Source organism: the organism of the source record quoted next, unplaced genomic scaffold, assembly GCF_019419815.1.
Source record: "Pyrus x bretschneideri cultivar Hongxiangsu unplaced genomic scaffold, Pyrus_bretschneideri_v1 Contig120, whole genome shotgun sequence".
Classification (NCBI taxonomy): domain Eukaryota; kingdom Viridiplantae; phylum Streptophyta; class Magnoliopsida; order Rosales; family Rosaceae; genus Pyrus; species Pyrus x bretschneideri.
In genome coordinates this window covers 612,143-629,402 of record NW_025999414.1, presented here as the reverse complement: position 1 = coordinate 629,402, position 17,260 = coordinate 612,143, and the positions used below count along the sequence as shown (strand labels likewise).

Here is a 17,260-nt window from a genome sequence, read left to right as displayed (position 1 = left end):
ACCATCACCTTCAAATCCAATAAAATTCATCACTCATTAAAATCTAGCAAATCTTTGGTGTTTTGACTATACCTAAACATGTGTGGACATTTTTAAAATCTTAATCGACTACCTCTGAATTTGAATGTATTTTTAAAATCCTTTTAAATCCTAATTTGACTACAACATGATTTCAAAATCCTCATTTAAAATCCTATTTGACTACTATCAGATTTTAAAGTCTATTAAAATCTTATCAACTCCTAATTTGACTACTCCCTCCTACAATTTGTGATAGATGGGCTTAAAGTTCAACCAAAACACAAAACCTTACATAAAACAAAGCAAAACATAAAAAATAAAACATGCTCAAGCAAACAAGAGCTACAATCCAAAACACAAAGGAAAAAATAAAACAACAAAAACCATAATCTCTAGCAGCGAAAAGACCACTGCCGTTGTCGCTTCCACCACAAAAACCCTAGTACTTTTTAGGCCCACTATTAATATTAAAAAGCGTTTGTTTGCTCTCACTAATTACTATTGGACTATCATGCAGCAGGACTAATCTTAATGAGACTAGCCCGGATTCGCTTCGACTAAGTCCTTCACAAGAAGTTCTTAGCGAAGCCCCCATTAGGCAGGGGACTGCCAAGACCGTTCGCGTCTTCCTCCTTGCGTCCTCGTCCAGTCGTCCTCCTCGCGGTCTCGTCCTCGTGCTGCTTGACCGACTTCGCCGGACCACCCACCGACGGCGATGGTGATGATCGTCTACCAGTATACGAGTTCTCGGCTCTGCGCTTCTTCGACTTCATAAAGCACGACAGCGACGATGACAGGCGCAAGGCCGAGCTATGGTTCGACTCCGCTCTGGCCTATGCTCCTCACGTATGTCTGCTTCCCTAATTCTTCTTTCTTGAATTACAGTTGATTCGGACTTTAGGGCCTTTTGCTTTTCTTTCTCAGAATTGCGCATATTCTGTATTGGATTGTTTGTATGATTTCTCAATTGGGTTTCTGGAATTGTTTGTTTGATTTCTCAATTGGATTTATGGAAGTTTCTTTGATTTCTCAATCGGGTTTCTGGAAGTTTCTTTGATTTCTCAATTGGGTTTCTGGAATTGTTTCGTAGATTTCTCAATTAGGTTTCTTGAATTGTTTCTTTGATTTCTCAATTGTGTTTAGATACAACTCATATGTCAAGGCTAGAAGCAGGATAGATCAGCTGAAGAGATTGGGTCACAGTGTGGACAACGTTTGGCATGTTTCTCTGTTTAGAGCTTACAGAATTTATTTTCGGGTTTGCAGATTTCCATGATAGAGTAATATGCATAGTTGTCGCCTCCTTACAGTGACTGAATTTGTGTTTTCAGGTCGACTTCATCTTAATGGGTTGTACTTTCATGTCTGTTGCCCGCGGATTACCGTGATTACTTCATTAGAAAACAGCACGATGCCTAGAATTTTCGCTTCACCATATTTAGATGAACTTAAGAGCTCACTGTTCCAGAACTTTCTATATCTCTGATTTCTGATTTGCATATCCAAACGTCCCGTACATGTTGTTTACGCTAATCTGCCCACACGCCCTTTCATTCAGACCAGTTATACTTCCAGATTCTGCAAAACTTGAATTAAAGGTGAATTTGGTTTTTCCCCATGTATCTAGCATTAACTATAGTCAAATCCAAAGGAAAAAAGAGATGATTATTATAATTGTAGCTACCGGTTGTCTGCATGGGACAGCTCATTGATTTGGACAGGTTTCAAGCGATGCTCGAAGCAATGCCTGGTTTCTTTTGATGGAAAGAGAGGGCAGCAACTCTCAAGAGGAGACGTTGTCCCAATATCTATGTGCCAACGCCCACTTCCAACAAACAGGTGATTGGTTTCGAAGCTTGATTCGTTGCCTAAACTGGAATGAAAAGGCCCTTCAAATACTCTTCATTCTTTATTAATGATTCTGTATATTATTGTACATACTGTACATTATAGGAAATCAAATGGAGAGTAACTAAATATATAGATGAACTTAAGATGTGTTCCAGAACTTCTTGTTCCTCTGATTTGCATAGTGACTTGTGACGGTGTCTTATGGCTTGAGTTTTCCCCCTTTGAGCAGGTTCTACCTCATCAAACTCCAATCCGTAATTGTTTCAAACATGATTATGGTACCCTTTTGATGGAGGAGGCCCAGCGGATCGCTAACAGGAAGCATAGATCGAAGGTATTGCCGTTATTTCGGGAGTAGGAACTAGTCATTACTTTAGGAAATTAGGTTACGAGTTTGAAGGGCCTTACTTTGTGAAACATCTTGTATGACGAGATTAAAAAAAACAAGTTTTCATACAATTTTGTAACATTATCCTAAATAAGTTGTAATTCATTGCATAACCAGTCTCTTTGATTTGAGACTCCAATACAGTTCTTTTGTTATATTCCCGAGTTCTTTTCTAAATTTGGTCTATATTTTTTACTGTGTCTCACTCATCCAATAATATTAATTTTGATAATATCTTAATAGAAAAAGAAATTAAAATGGAATTATTTTTATTATCCTGCTTCTTAGTTTGACATTGTTCCAAACGCTTCATTAAGTCAGTCTAACTTAGTCTAATCTAAGCCAGTCCAACTTAGTCCCTAAAGCTAGTCTAGTTCGAGATAGTCCGGTGCAACAAACGCACTCTTAAGGGTTAATCTCAATTTATTACCCATAAGTTTCTTGGTTTTCAACATTTGATACATCAAGTTTTTCTTTCATCCCAAAGTGCTACCAAAAGCATAATTTTGGGACACATTCATACATCGATTAAGGTTGTTGTTAAATCAGCCGTTAACTGGTGATGTGGCGTCCACGTGGATAATGGCTGAGCGCCACGTGTCAATATGGGTCAACATGGATATTTAAAAAATTTTAAAATTTCAAAATTGAAAAAAATAAACTTTGGTTCGTCTCCTACCTCTCTCGACACTCCCTTCTCTCCTCTGCACCCTCACTCTCTCACTCCCCTGATCCCTCCCCTCCACCTCCCCGTTGGAATTTCAGGGTCGTCGAAGAGCAAGGTCGTTGAAACCCGCAGGACAACGCTAATGGTGAAGGTTTAAAGCAGTAGGAATTGGAAGAGTAGCCATGGCAACATCTGTGTTTCTGGCAGCGCACAGTGTCCTCGTGGTTGCCCAGCAGCTCATCAACTTCTCTGGCGGTCAAGCCCAGCAACCCCTCCGCCTTCCAAGCCTTCAAGGTGATAATTTGGGCGTCAGGTTGGGGTTTCTACTTTTAGGTTATTAGGTTTTTAAATTTTAAATTTTAAATTAGGTTGATCTGAGGAGAGAGAAGGGAGGGGAGGTGAAGATGGTGGAAGAGATGGAGGAGGTCGGTCGGAGAGGTGAAGGGAGGGATTTGGGAAGTGAGGAAGTGAAGGTGCAAAGGAGAGAAGAGAGGGAGAAGGGAGGGAGGGTTGGGGGAAGCAGGAGACGACCCAATTTTTTAATCCACGTGGCATCCATTCATTATCTATGCGCGCGCCATGTTATTAATTAACGGCTGATTTAACAGCAACCTTAACCGATATATGAAAGTGTCCCAAAATCATGACTTCAAGTACCACTTTAGGATGAAAAAAACTTGATGTATCAAATGTTGTAAATCAATAAATTTCGGGATAGTAAGCTGAAATTAACCATAATATTAAACTCATTAGGCCCACCCTAGATATCCTCTTATGCATTTTTCTTTTTTGAACAAACAATTTTATTTATACTAAGGGGGAGGGGTGGTCTTAGCCTCACAATAGGCTAGCAATAATGTGGTTCAAATTCGCCATTGCGAGAATCGAATCTAAGACCTCTCACTTACAAGTGAAGAAGAATACTAGTAGACCTAGTACAAAATGGTAGATATCCTCTTATGTATTTAAACTTCTATGTTCATCTGAAAAAGTATGAATGAAGAATATTGTAGTTTAATTTCCTGCATTTTCTCTTTCTCCCTTTTAACAAATGGGTTCCATGGTATTGTATCTTTATCGGTTGTACTGCTACGTTCTAACGCCATCGCATAGATTTTGGGTGTATCTCAAGTTCGAATTTGCCTTATAATTGGTAGTCATTTTGTTTAACAACCAATCATACATAAAATTTAAAGGAAGTTTAATCAAAAGGGCTTCACCAAACTTTTTCTCAACCAAAAAACACCTCATAATTGTATTTAATAAAAAAAACTTAAAATTTAATGAAAAGATGAAACAAAAACATTAAAAAGTTGGCACGGGTCTTACACATCCCATCTCTCTCCCCATTCCTCACCCATCCACATCACACAAACACTATTTCTCTCCCTCCCCCACTCCACCAGTTCCCATTTATCAACTCTCTTTCTCCCTCTCCTCTTTCACCTATCCCCATCAACTTTCTCTCCTCTCGTCTATCATTTTACCCATTCTAACTTTCACTCTCATATCAAACTAATCTCACTCCATAAAATAATATATTTCAAAATAGTGATTTTAACTTTAGTTTGTGTCACTTAGTACTGCGATCTATCGGTATTCCTCTTTATTTGTAAGTAATAGGTCTTAGGTTTGATTCGCGTCAAAGATGAATTTGAACCACATTATTACTAGCCCAATGTGAGGCTTAGCCCACTCCCCCACCCCTTATTGACACACCTTGACTTGATATGTCCATTAGGACTCCAAATTGGGCTGTGCTGGCCGACACCTGGAAGGTGACGAAGCTAGAAAGTGTAGTGATGTGGAAAATGTGAATAAATTTAAACCTAAAAGTGCCTAAATATAATAGTGCGCTGGTGACCGGAAATGAACCCATTTCACATGACGTCAGAGCATAAGTAAAGTACAGTAGAGTGGATAAGGATTATACCCTCAGAAGTAGCCACCAATACTGAGATTCACTAAGAATCCTCATTGATACAACCGTTCAGGAGCTAAAACCTGGAAGGACGAAAAATAAGAGTGAGTGGGCCTGAAACTAAAGTTTTAATAAAAACCTTTTGAAAACATTATAACCCCTCACCGTAAAACTTGTATAGTTTCTAGAAAAATAATAATACTACGTAAGTATGAAAATAAACGTACAAGTGTAGTAAAAACAGAAGTATACCATGCCACAATATCTCAGCAATAATAAATGTAAGCCAGGTGTGAGATCAGTCTTAACTAACATGCTAGTTGGAGTCACCTTAATGTGACATGTACGACTGGACCTATTTCTCATCAATTTATGCTAGCACACGAATCAGAGTCACCTAGTGTAACCTGTACGACAGGCTAGGTGTAAATATGTACAATCTAGTGCTATGATCACGTGAAAGCTAGCGTTATGCGTGGGTCACCTACAAGTCGGAACCACTTATTGTGGTCTATACGACAAGCTGGCACTAAACTTGGATCCAAGGCGAGCGTGGGAGGTGAACAATCACATGAAGGCTGTGCCCTAGCCCGGGGCGGGAGCACTAACACCGAGGTGCAGCAATGATGAGCTCTAAATGAATATATGCATGCTCATATAATTCAACCATTTTAATCACATAATAACTCACCTGAACTTATCTGCGCCTCCGTATGATCATTTGGCATAACCACAAATCTCATCGCAATGCAATATTTAAATATAACACATTTAAATCATGGCATGCTATGCATAATCAATTTAAAACATTTCTGGAAAATTGTAAGGTATATATATATATATATATATATATATATATGTATATTATTAAAAGGAACAAAAAGACCTACTCACCTGAAGTCCACGCTACAACTCCCTAGCACAAATATCGAGGTGTCACAAACGATCGTCACCTAGAATAAATATCAAATCATGTCTTAGAATTTTTATCGATAGAACACTTAACTTACATAAAAAGCATCCCCCAAGGATGTTCTAGAATGATTTGAAACTCATTGTCCAAAATTCAATCGTCGGTCAAAGGTCGGCAGTAGGGCCCATAACCCTACGTAACTCAATCCGGAAGATCCACATCTCGGATTTCCGATCCGTAACTTCCAAAGATCCACATTATGTTTTTAGAACATCATACTAAAGTTTCATTACCATCCAACGGTTGGATCTCCGCCAATTGCAAATTCAAGTGACGGTTAACGTTTTATTTTACGAACTTACAAATCCAATTTGAGAAGATCTGTACGACGGATTTTCAATCCGTAAGTTTCCAAGATCCTCAAATATTATGAATAATAACCTACTAAAGTTTGGTGACGATCCAACGGTTGGATCGTCGATTCAAATAATGACCAAGTGGCAGACCATAGTGAAATTGTACCCAAACAATGGAATTTCTTTAATCGGACTTCACATATGGAATTAGGGCATCAAAACTAGCCTAGGATGGGTAGGTGGGGTCTCAACCCACACGTCGCAGCCTCGCGCCACACCACACGGCTGTCGGCCACCCCGACTCGTCGAAAAAATCAACTATTTCTAAAAATTCTCAAATTTCACAGACATGAAGATCTCAATGAGTAGAGTAAGTTTTATACTTGTGGCCAAGTCCAATTTGGCTGGGAAAAGCCCCAATTTAGCTCAAACCCGCCAGCAACCTTAAGGTTGGTGTTCTTTGATTCTCCTTCCTTGGTGTTCCAACGCCCCTACCACTGGTTAGGTCTTGTTCCTGGGTCCAAGGGAAGTTGGTTAAGGGTGGTGGTGGGTGGTGGAACTCGTTGAAACGGCGGAATTGCCGTCGAGCACCTCCAGTGCTCCAGTGGAGTTCTTCACAGTTTAGGCCTTAAAAACCCTTGATTTTTTGGTGGAGATGGAAGAGGAGAGGTTGAGGAAGAAATTGCAGGTGGAGGATGGATGCAAATCACCTGAAAAATGGTAGAGATTGGCCGAAATTTGGCCAGGTCGAAACTGGGTTTGTGGTGTGGACGGGTTGAAAGGGTAGGAGATGAGGTTCTTCTCTTTCCTTCCTAATCGGCCGATCCCTCCCTCTCATTTCTGATTGGTCTTCCTTCTCACATATCTAATTGGTCACTTAAACAAAATAGCTAATTGGTTCCCTTATTCTTGCTTAAAATCTGATTGGTTTCTTTCCCACAAGGTGAGAGTTCAATTTATTTATAACTAAACTTTAAATAACCAAATTTCAAACGTCCATAACTATACCGTTATAATCCAGACTCACAAACGGCTTTCGCTTATATGCTCGTAGTGATGAGTAGTACTACTAGGATACGCTAAAAGAATGAGTCATACATCTCTCTAACCGATGGTCAACGAAAGTCAAAATCTTTGCCTCTAGTGGCATTTTTCGTAAAACCACTATTTTAAAATTTATAAGACTTAAAATTAAGGGCGGGTTGTTACACTTAGTATAGATAATATCCTTTGTTAAAAAAAAAATTTGTTTGTTTAATTTTTTTTGTTTATTGTTTGTGTTATTTGACTATTGTTCCATGAATTTTTTAAAACAAAGAAAGTAATAATATTACCATCTAAAAAAAGGAAGGAAAAGTAGCATTTTTTAGTTTAGTAAACAGTGCTTATTTTATTTTTGAAACAGTCATTTTAATTTTAGTTTGGATAAATGTTTTCAGTTTGTGTATGTCATATGAGTTCAATAATACAACCATGCATCATTTAGAACAAACCAAGTAATAACATTACAATCCAAAAAAAATAAAGAACAACTTTTATTTTTCAGTTTTATAAACAGTTTTCTTTTTAATTTTGAAACTGTGATTTTAACTTTAGTTTGGACAATTTTTTTTTTAGTTTGTGTCATGTCATATGAGTTAGTAATAACCAGACATCATTTATAACAAACTATATAATAATATTACAATCTAAAAAAATTACGAACAACGTTTATTTTTCAATTTTGTTTTATATGCTTATTTTAATTTTGAAACAGTGATTTCAATGTTTGACACACCCCAACCCGAAACATCCGTTAGAGCTCCCAATCGAGCTGTGTTGGCTGACAAATAGAAGGTGACGAAGCCAGCACAGCACGATTCGGAGCCCTAGCTGACGTTCTAGGTCGGGGTGTGTCAATTTGGTATCAGAGCCAATCCCTAGCCGGATGTGTGCTGACGAGGACGTGGGGCCTCTAAAGGGGGTGGATTGTAACATCCCACATCGCCCAGGGGAGTGGATCCTGTAAGCCTTATATGTATATTCCCATCTCTACTTAGCACGAGGCCTTTTGGGAGCTCACTGGCTTCGGGTTCCATCAGAACTCCGAAGTTAAGTGAGTTTGCCTGAGAGCAATCCCAGGATGGGTGACCTACTGGGAAGTTCTTGTGTGAGTTCTCAGAAACAAAACTATGAGGGCGTGGTCGGGGCTCAAAGCGGACAATATCGTGCTACGGTGGAGTCCCACCTGGGATGTGGTGGGGGCCCGGGCCGGGATTTGACAATGTTAGTTTGGACAAATTTTTTGAGTTTGTGTTATGTCACATGAGTTAAATCATACAACCATGCATCCTTTAGAACAAACTAAGTATAATATTACAATCCAAAAAAATTGAAGAAAAACTTTTATTTTCTAGTTTTATAAACAATGCTTATTTTAATTTCGAAACAGTGATTTTAACTTTAGTTTGGACATTTTAATTTCTGAGATAAATAATACAATCATCCATTATTTAGAACAAATTAAGTAATAATATTACAACAATTTTAGAAACGATGTCACTATTTTAGAAACAATTGTCACCATTTCTAGAAATAAAGTAGAATTTGGACTGACTTATTCGTGAATATATAAGTGTGTGTATATATTGTGTAATTTGTATTTGGGTGTGTTATGGATATTTTTGGTTTCTAGTATATATCATTTTTGTAGTACACCACAAAGTTTATGTAAGCTTTTCGTTTTGGTTAATCTATCTGATCTTTAGCTTGTAATTTTAGTTTTCTCTGGTGGTCTGTACTCCTTATTCCATGTTTTAGGTATGTTTTGCTTTTTCATAGGCCTATGTTTGTGGGTCTAATCCAATTTTGTAGCATATATATTGTAAGTATTTTTGTGGCTCATTTTTACTCCTCGATTTCAAAGTGCTATTGTAGGGTGTAATGTTTGTATTTGACATATTTGATGTTATATATTAATGTTTATGGTGTCTGACATATATGCAATCAGCAGCCATTTGAAAATCAACCAGTTATTACTTGTTATAACATGGCTTATAATATTGAAGGAGATGTTGTTGACCGTAGGTAGGGCCCTGCAGTCATAATCTTTAGTTTGCGTCGTGTGTGTGCTTGTTTTTTTTTCTACCCTGAAGTATTGTTTTATGTGGCTTTCTTCTGGAAGGCTTATTTTGCAGCTACCCACTTTGTTTTGGTTTTTTTTTATTCTTCGTGATACTTTTCGAGCAGTGTATCTTTTATAAGTAGGGTCGGTCCTGAGATTTCAGAAATCCTGTGTAAAAGTGAATTGGAGGCCCTAAAAAGTACTAAGAATTTAATTATTTTATTTTTTTGTTAAAAAAAATAATTTTAGTTTTTCAATTGAGCTTCTATAAATTCTAAGAACTCAAACAAATTTAACAAATGAAAAGGTGGCATATTGTTTTTCCTTAACTATTTAGAGGGTTAGCGTTCGAATTTTCATGTCATTATGTGAAATTTTTATATTATTTAGTGGAAGCTTATGCATTTAATCAAAATAAACTGAATAAATGATGGAAACGAGTTTCAAACCTATTCCCTAGGTTGATCTAAAAAGGCAATAATACCACTTCCGCTAGGACTCAAGTTTGTAATATTTTGCACATACTACTAAATATATGTATATGCATGCAAATTTGAAAATTTTGGGCCCTTCTGATTTGGGGGCCTTGTGCGATGGCACCACTTACACCCCGTCAGAGCCAGCCCTACTTATAAGATGCAGCTTTAGTTCTCAATATTCATGTTAGATTTTAGATTGTCTTTCTTTGGCCATCCTTTATGCGATATCTTATGGCATTTTAATAAAAAGCATTTCATTTCTTTTTTGAAAAAAAAAAAAAAAAACCTTTATAAGTCGAACCAAATTTATGCATACAATTCTATTCAATGGCGTTTCATTTTCTTAACTTGTGCATAAGTTCTGGTTCATACAAACTATGTTCATGATTGTAAATTTGAGTATAACTAATTTGGCTAAAGCAGCATGTCTTCCACTATACACTTAATTTGAATTCATTTTCTCGAAGATTAGATTAATTAGACTATGTATAAAATAATGAAAGAACATTTTTTTTTCTTCAATGATACATAGCATCGAGTGATATCGAAAATGAGTGGTTGAGGTTGAAAAAATAAATAAATAAATAAAACCATGTATTACATAGTTTGTTTTTGTAACTGTGTCACATAAATTATGTAGGTAAAGAGAAGGGAGGGATATAGGTATTATTACTTTTCACTCTTGATCTGGTGTGCTGTGATAAAGTTACAAATATACCTCTATTTATAGGGATCATTATCTGACACATCCTTACGTGCATGGAGAAAAAACTTACGATGCCAAGACTTAAAAGTTGCTACCAAAAGTCTAACTTGGTTTGCTATCTTACATAATTACATATGTAGCATTCACACTAAGTTTCATAACACTCCCCCTTGAATGCTCCCATATCAATATTAGTTTCCTCGTTAAAACCTTACTAGGAAAAACCCAATGGGAAAAAACAATAGCAAAGGAAAATGAGTACAACTTTGCTTGGATTATTGACATAGTGTTAAGTATGCTTATGCTACCTCATTAAAACCTTGATAGGAAAAACCCAATGGGAAAATTTCTAGTTTAAGGAAAAAGAGTACAACATGCATGTGTCCTGGATGCTCCCCTTAATGTGTATCTCCCCCTGATTCCACATTCTTTAATTTGATTAATTGATAAGATGATGTAATCCGATACCATGCACTAGCTTTTGAAACATGCACTTTGGTAGAGATTTGGTGAATAAGTCTACCAAATTTTCATTGAAATGAATTTGTCTAACTTCAATAATCTTAGACTTCTGAGGCTCATGTGCCCTGAAAAACTTTGGAGATATGTGTTTAGTCTTATTGCGCTTAATAAATGATTCCTTCATTTGGGCAACACAAAATGCATTATCTTCATGAATGATAGAGTATTTGTCTTTGAAGGTAGACCACATGAATTCCGGATGTAATGGATCATTGATCTTGTCCAAGAACATTCACGACTTTCTTTATGTAGAGCAAGTATTTTTGAGTGATTGGAAGATGTAGAAACTAATGTTTGCTTTGTTGAGTGACATGAGATTGTTGTATCTCCATCAGTGAACACATATCTAGTTTATGAGTGGGCTTTATGCAGATCAGAGAGAAAACCTGCATCTGCATATCCAATAAGATTCTAATCATTTCTAGGTTTCTCGGAATAGAGGAGGTCCATGTTTGTTGTCCCACGAAGATATCGTAAAACATCTTTGATTCTCTTCCAATGTCAAATTGTTGGAGCATAGTTATACCTTACTAACAAGTTGACTGAAAAAGCTATATCTGGTTTAGTACATTGTACAAAATATAATAAAGCACCGATTGCACTTAGATATGGTATTTCTGAACCAAGGACCATCTCATCTTCTTTTGGGTGAAATGGATTTATCTTAATGTCAAGAGTTAAGACTTTTTCAATGTAAGCTGATTGATGGACCAAAATGTCATTAGCATAATGCTCGATCTATAGGTCGAGACAATATTTTGTTTTCCCAAGATCTTTCATTTCAAATTCGCTTTTCAAATATTCAACAGTCTTGTTGAGCTCTTCAGGAGTTCCAATTAAGTTCATGTCATTGACATATACTGCCACTATAGGAAATCCAGAGTTTGATCTCTTAATAAACAAACAAGGGTAAATGATATTATTGGTATATCATCTTGATCAAATACTCACTGAGACGATTATATCATATTTGTCCAGATTGTTTCAGCCCATATAATGATCACCTTAATTTGATTTAGAGCATACCTCGTGGTCATATAGATATCAATATCTAATTCTCTAGATAGATATGTGGTGACAACATCCATAAGTTGCATATCATGTTTTACTGAAACCACTGAACTTAATAAGTAATGGAATGTAATTGCATCCATTACAGGCTCCTCGTAATCAATTCCAAGTCTTTGTGAAAAACCTTGTGCAACGAGTCGTGCTTTATATCTTGTAATCTCGTTTTTTTCATTGCATTTTCTTGTGAATACCCATTTGTAACAGGGTTCACATCAGGCGGGGTTTGGACTACTGGTCCAAAAACACTTCACCTTTCCAAGGAATTGAATTCTGCCTAGATTGCATCTTTCTACTTAGGTCAATCTTGTCTTTATTTGTATTCATCAACGGAGCAGGGGTCAATATCATCACTTAATATGATTTCAATGGTTACTGCAAATGCGAACATGTCGATGATTATTTCATTTCAATCCCACAAGTTTTTATTAAATGCATAAGTTATGGAGATTTGTTTGCTTTCATGTACTTTTGTCTCTTTAAGGACATGTTTCTCATGAAGGACATTTTCTTTTTCTGGAAGTACAGAATCATGAATTCTAGATTCGTTGTTCATTTCATTTTCATATATGATTTCATTTGGATTCAATTGTGCCTTCATCTTTCTCTTTCGAGGAGCTAAATTTTTTGAACCTGGGGTTTACGATGTTTCAGGCATGCACCAGATGAATCATTTGCAACCACTTTATTTTGTTCAATAAGGACATCAATTCTTGCAGGCGCATTTCCAATAGGTATATGTGATTTTGTCACTTTCGTTGCATCATTAAATGCATCTGGAATTTTATTAGCAATACTTTGTAGATGAATGATTATTTTCACATTGAGTGCTTCGTGGATTGAAATGAGACAAAGGTGGGTTCCTCCCATATTAATTCTTGTTGTTCTTCTGGAATGGTTTTTTCTCCCCTTAACAGCAGGAAAATTGTCTCATCAAAAAGACAATCCGCAAAACAAGCGGTAAAGATAACACCCATCAAGGGTTCCAAATATCTAATGATAAATGGTGAATCAAAACACACATAAATTCTCAGTCTGTGCTGAGGTCCCATTTTAGTACATTGTGGCGGTGCAATAGGCACGTAAACAATACAACCAAAAACTCGCAATTTTGGCTGATGTCCTATACAGAAAATGGCAAAGTTTATTTTCATGAGTAGAGTGTGAGCAATTAACTGAAGCCGCTTGATAAATGCTTCTGCTAAACCATTTTGAGTATTGACATGAGGAATAGGGTGTTCAACATCAATGCATAGTGTCATGCAATACTCATCAAAAGTTTAAGACATAAATTCACCAGCGTTATCAAGTCGAATTGACTTAATAGGATGATCTTGAAACTGTGCTCGTAATTTAATTTTCTGAGCAAGAAGTCTTGGCAAAAAGATACATTTCAAGTAGACAAGAAGCAAACGTGTGACCATTGGGTAGATGCATCAACCAAAACCATAAAATATTGAAATGGTCCACAAGATGGTTGAATAGGCCCACAAATATCTCCTTAAATTCTTTGCAAAAATGGGGGGGATTCAGTATCAATCTTTGATTGTGATGGTATAATTACCAACTTCCCTTGAGAAGAAGCCTTGCAAGGGTTATCATTTGATATAGCTTATAGGGATTTTATCACACACGTAAAAGGGTTAAAAACGCCTATAATACTTGCAAGAATGACAAGGATGTTGTAGTATAAATGGTTTTTGCAAGGTCGTTCTCCACAAGGATTATTAAATAATTTGAAACAATTAATTATTGTAAAGTAAAGATTTGGGATGATTGATTTTATGACCTAATTTAATAAAAACGAATTTAATTAATGAAAGTAGACAAATCTGCCATATTAAAGATGAGGAAAAAGGAAACAGTTTTGGAGAAATCAAATTAAGAAAACACTAGGGATCCGCCGTCACCTTAACAATCCTATATAGTTCTCTCAAATACTTATGACCTATACATGCATATTTCGAAGGTTAGGTTTTTGTAATATATGTCTACTTGGATCCCCAGTATAAAGCGTATATAAAACATGCAATCCATCTAGGGTATTCAGATCAAATCTAAACATGCATGACTCGTAAAGTTTTGTTAAACCTTTTGAAAAATCATGCAACCCTTAAGACGTGGTATTCAGCCTAAGTGAACTTGCACATATTAATCACAAGAAGCCTTCGTCAATTTCAGGGACCAACCTCATACCAAAATTGCATCAAATTACTTTTCTAAACATCCTAATGGTCGCGAATCACTAAGATAGATAGATAATTTAAACTGGGGATTAACAATTCAAAAACCTGCATGCATATAATCTCAAGCAAATTGAAGAGAAACTACATATTCATACTAAGGCTCGTGGCCTCATCCTAGTAGAAAAGAAATTAGTTACACATATTCATAATAAAAATCACAAAGTTCTTTATTGAAATAATAAAAGATCAAAAATACCTTGAATGTAAAAGTCTGAAAATCTCTACGCTTGGACAATTTTCTCTCTCAAAGAATGCACGGAGAAGTTGCAATAATAGGGCTTGCCAAGCCTATTTAACCTAGTAAAAATTAAATCCTCCTAATAAAAGGTCTTCCAATCAAATTAGGAAACTAAATAACTAAAATAAAATAGGAAACATAATCCTAAATTAAATGGTAAAATTCGCCTAAAATCTCCACAGCCAAGTTTTGGACCCTTAATCTGCTCCAAAACTAGCACAATATTGCTGAATTTAAAGTTTTGAATATTCTGAACACTTCTCCAGAAGGCCACGAACCCATCAGAGGTGATCTTGGGCTTCAAAAACACAATTTAAACCCAGAAACCTCACTTTCCAATACAGTGCACTGCTCCTTTATTCCAATGCCAGAAAATAACCGCTTGGTAGAAAAATCCCAAATTTTGACACAAACACGCCAAGAGACACACACGAACATCTTCTAATTTCAAAATTCATCCATTTTGTCACATCCCGGCCCGGGCGGGACGACTTCCCGGGCCCGCTCCACCACCGTAGCACGATATTGTCCGCTTTGGGCCCTGACCACGCCCTCACGGTTTTGTTTCTGGGAACTCACACGAGAATTCCTCATGGGTCACCGATCTTGGGAGTGCTCTTGCGCGCTACTCGGTTAACTTCGGAGTTCCTACGGAACCCGAAGCCAGTGAGCTCCCAAAAGGCCTCGTGCTAGGTAGGAATGAGAATATACATATAAGGATCGCTCCCCTGGGCGATGTGGGATGCCACACATTTGGTCACGTTTTGCTCCAGATGAAGTAGAATGTCCTATTTTGAAAATATAAAGCAAAGTGTCAAAATTCTATCAAAATAATTATCAAAACATACAAACAATAGGGTAGAATACATAATATGAAATTGACTCATCAATAGCGATGTGACTACTCAATAATGGATGTCCATTAGAGTTGGTAATGATCCTACATATCATGGTGGATTCTGGATGACCCAGACAGTCATGCCAAAGCATGTAAATTTTTGGATCAATGAACTTCTGGTCCATGACAGTATGTGCATCAATTGTCTTTATGTGTATATAATACAACCTACCAGATAAACCACACAACTTCTATAATGTATGCTTCTGGGTATCATTAGAGGTAATGCATAAATATCTCACATTATATGCACTTTTCATTTCAATGTCGTATCCATTCAAACATATATCTTTAAAACTCAACAAATTGCAAGTAGATCGTGTAGCGTACAACGCAGTTTGTATGGACAATATTGTTCCATTTGGTAACATGACCTGGGCTTTTCTTGAGCCTTCAATTACATATGATCGGCCTGATATTATTGTTACCTTTACTTTGGTAAGCATCAAGCTTGAGAAATATTTTCGATCTCAAGTCAAATATCTTTGATATTGTTCTTGTTTTGAGAACAACTATAGTTTATATCCATGCTTACTGAGCAAGAGAATCAGAGTTAACAGAACAACTATAATTTATATCCATGCTTACTGAGCAAGAAAATCAGAGTTAACACAATTTATTCATAATAAAAAGGAAATTGCAATGCCACTTTTTATAGAATTGAAATACAAGCTTTAAATGACAAGTTCAGATAATAAGGCAAGAGTACATTAAACATAAAAATGATGTAATTGGACCAATATAATTCATTGCCTGTTTTCGCAACAAAGTCTACAACATCTAGATGAGTTATGTTCAATTGGCCTGATAAATCGAACATTGGATTAGATATATCTATTGGTTTAGCCAGGTTGATGAAATTGGTTTCCACACTCTTTTCCTTGAGGGAGGCTTGATACAGATCCACTAGATATTTTGGGGTACGGTAGGTACGCACCTAATGCCCATTGCCACCATACCTATGGCAGACTCCTTCAATATTTGTAGGAGTGCTATTCATATAAGCTTTACCTTTGTGGTAGTTTACATTTTTACCCTTCCTATTCCATCGGTCTCGCTTATGGCCACGTCCTCTGTAATTATTGCTATGAGAGGAGGTGGAGTTCGCTTCAAGAGAATTAGCATTCACTTCTGGGACTGGCACTGACCTAGTTGGTCAGGACTGATAATTTTTCATTAGTAGCTCATTGTTCTATTCAACCACCAGGAGCACTGATATCAACTGGTTGTACTCAGTAAAGCCCTGCTCTTTATACTACTGTTCCATGAGCACGTTGAAGGCTGATAGGAGCATATTCATGCGACTTAATTAGCTTGTTCTCGTGCATTTATGTTGTGTTTACTTATCTATTTCAGTGTTTAAGGCCACTTTTGTGTATTTTCAGATTATAAGGCCAAAGTGTACAAGAAGATGCAAATTGGAGTCTTTTGGAGCGAAAGAGGAACGAATGAGTTGAAGACTTGAAGAAACGACGAATTCCTACTCCAACGATGAATTCTTACCAAAACGAGGAATCCTACTCAAACAAGGTTTCCTATTTTAGGAAAGTTAACCCTAAGTTTCCCGTTTTGGTAACCTTTCCTAATCTTAAACGTCCGTATTTTATGCACAAAAGCCCAAAAACTAAACCTATTAGCCGCACCTTATTTTCTCTCCCAATCATTCATTCTTTCTTATTATTTTGCAGCCACAATAATCTTGTAGCCGCATGCACCCATACTCCATTCATTACCATTATTAAAACCCTAACCCGTGCACTACCATGGAGGCTAATAAACCAAAAAGAAAATCCATCCCGCAGCCACCTTTTTATATTTTTCTCCCATTTTTCTCCACCATCCATCCTTAAGCCATAGCCACCATGATCCCATTGCCATTTATT

At 36.7% G+C, this 17,260-nt stretch overlaps 1 long non-coding RNA gene across 2 annotated transcripts; it reads left to right on the top strand.

The window, feature by feature from the left end:
• Positions 1 to 513: 513 nt before the first annotated feature.
• Positions 514 to 2,417, top strand: LOC125474614. 2 transcript variants are annotated; one of them, XR_007256078.1, is made up of 4 exons: positions 514 to 867; positions 1,165 to 1,234; positions 1,353 to 1,860; positions 2,102 to 2,417. It is a non-coding gene; the product is annotated as an uncharacterized LOC125474614 (long non-coding RNA). The 2 variants fall into 2 exon arrangements; XR_007256079.1 differs by lacking the exon at positions 1,165 to 1,234.
• The last annotated feature ends 14,843 nt before the right edge of the window (positions 2,418 to 17,260 follow it).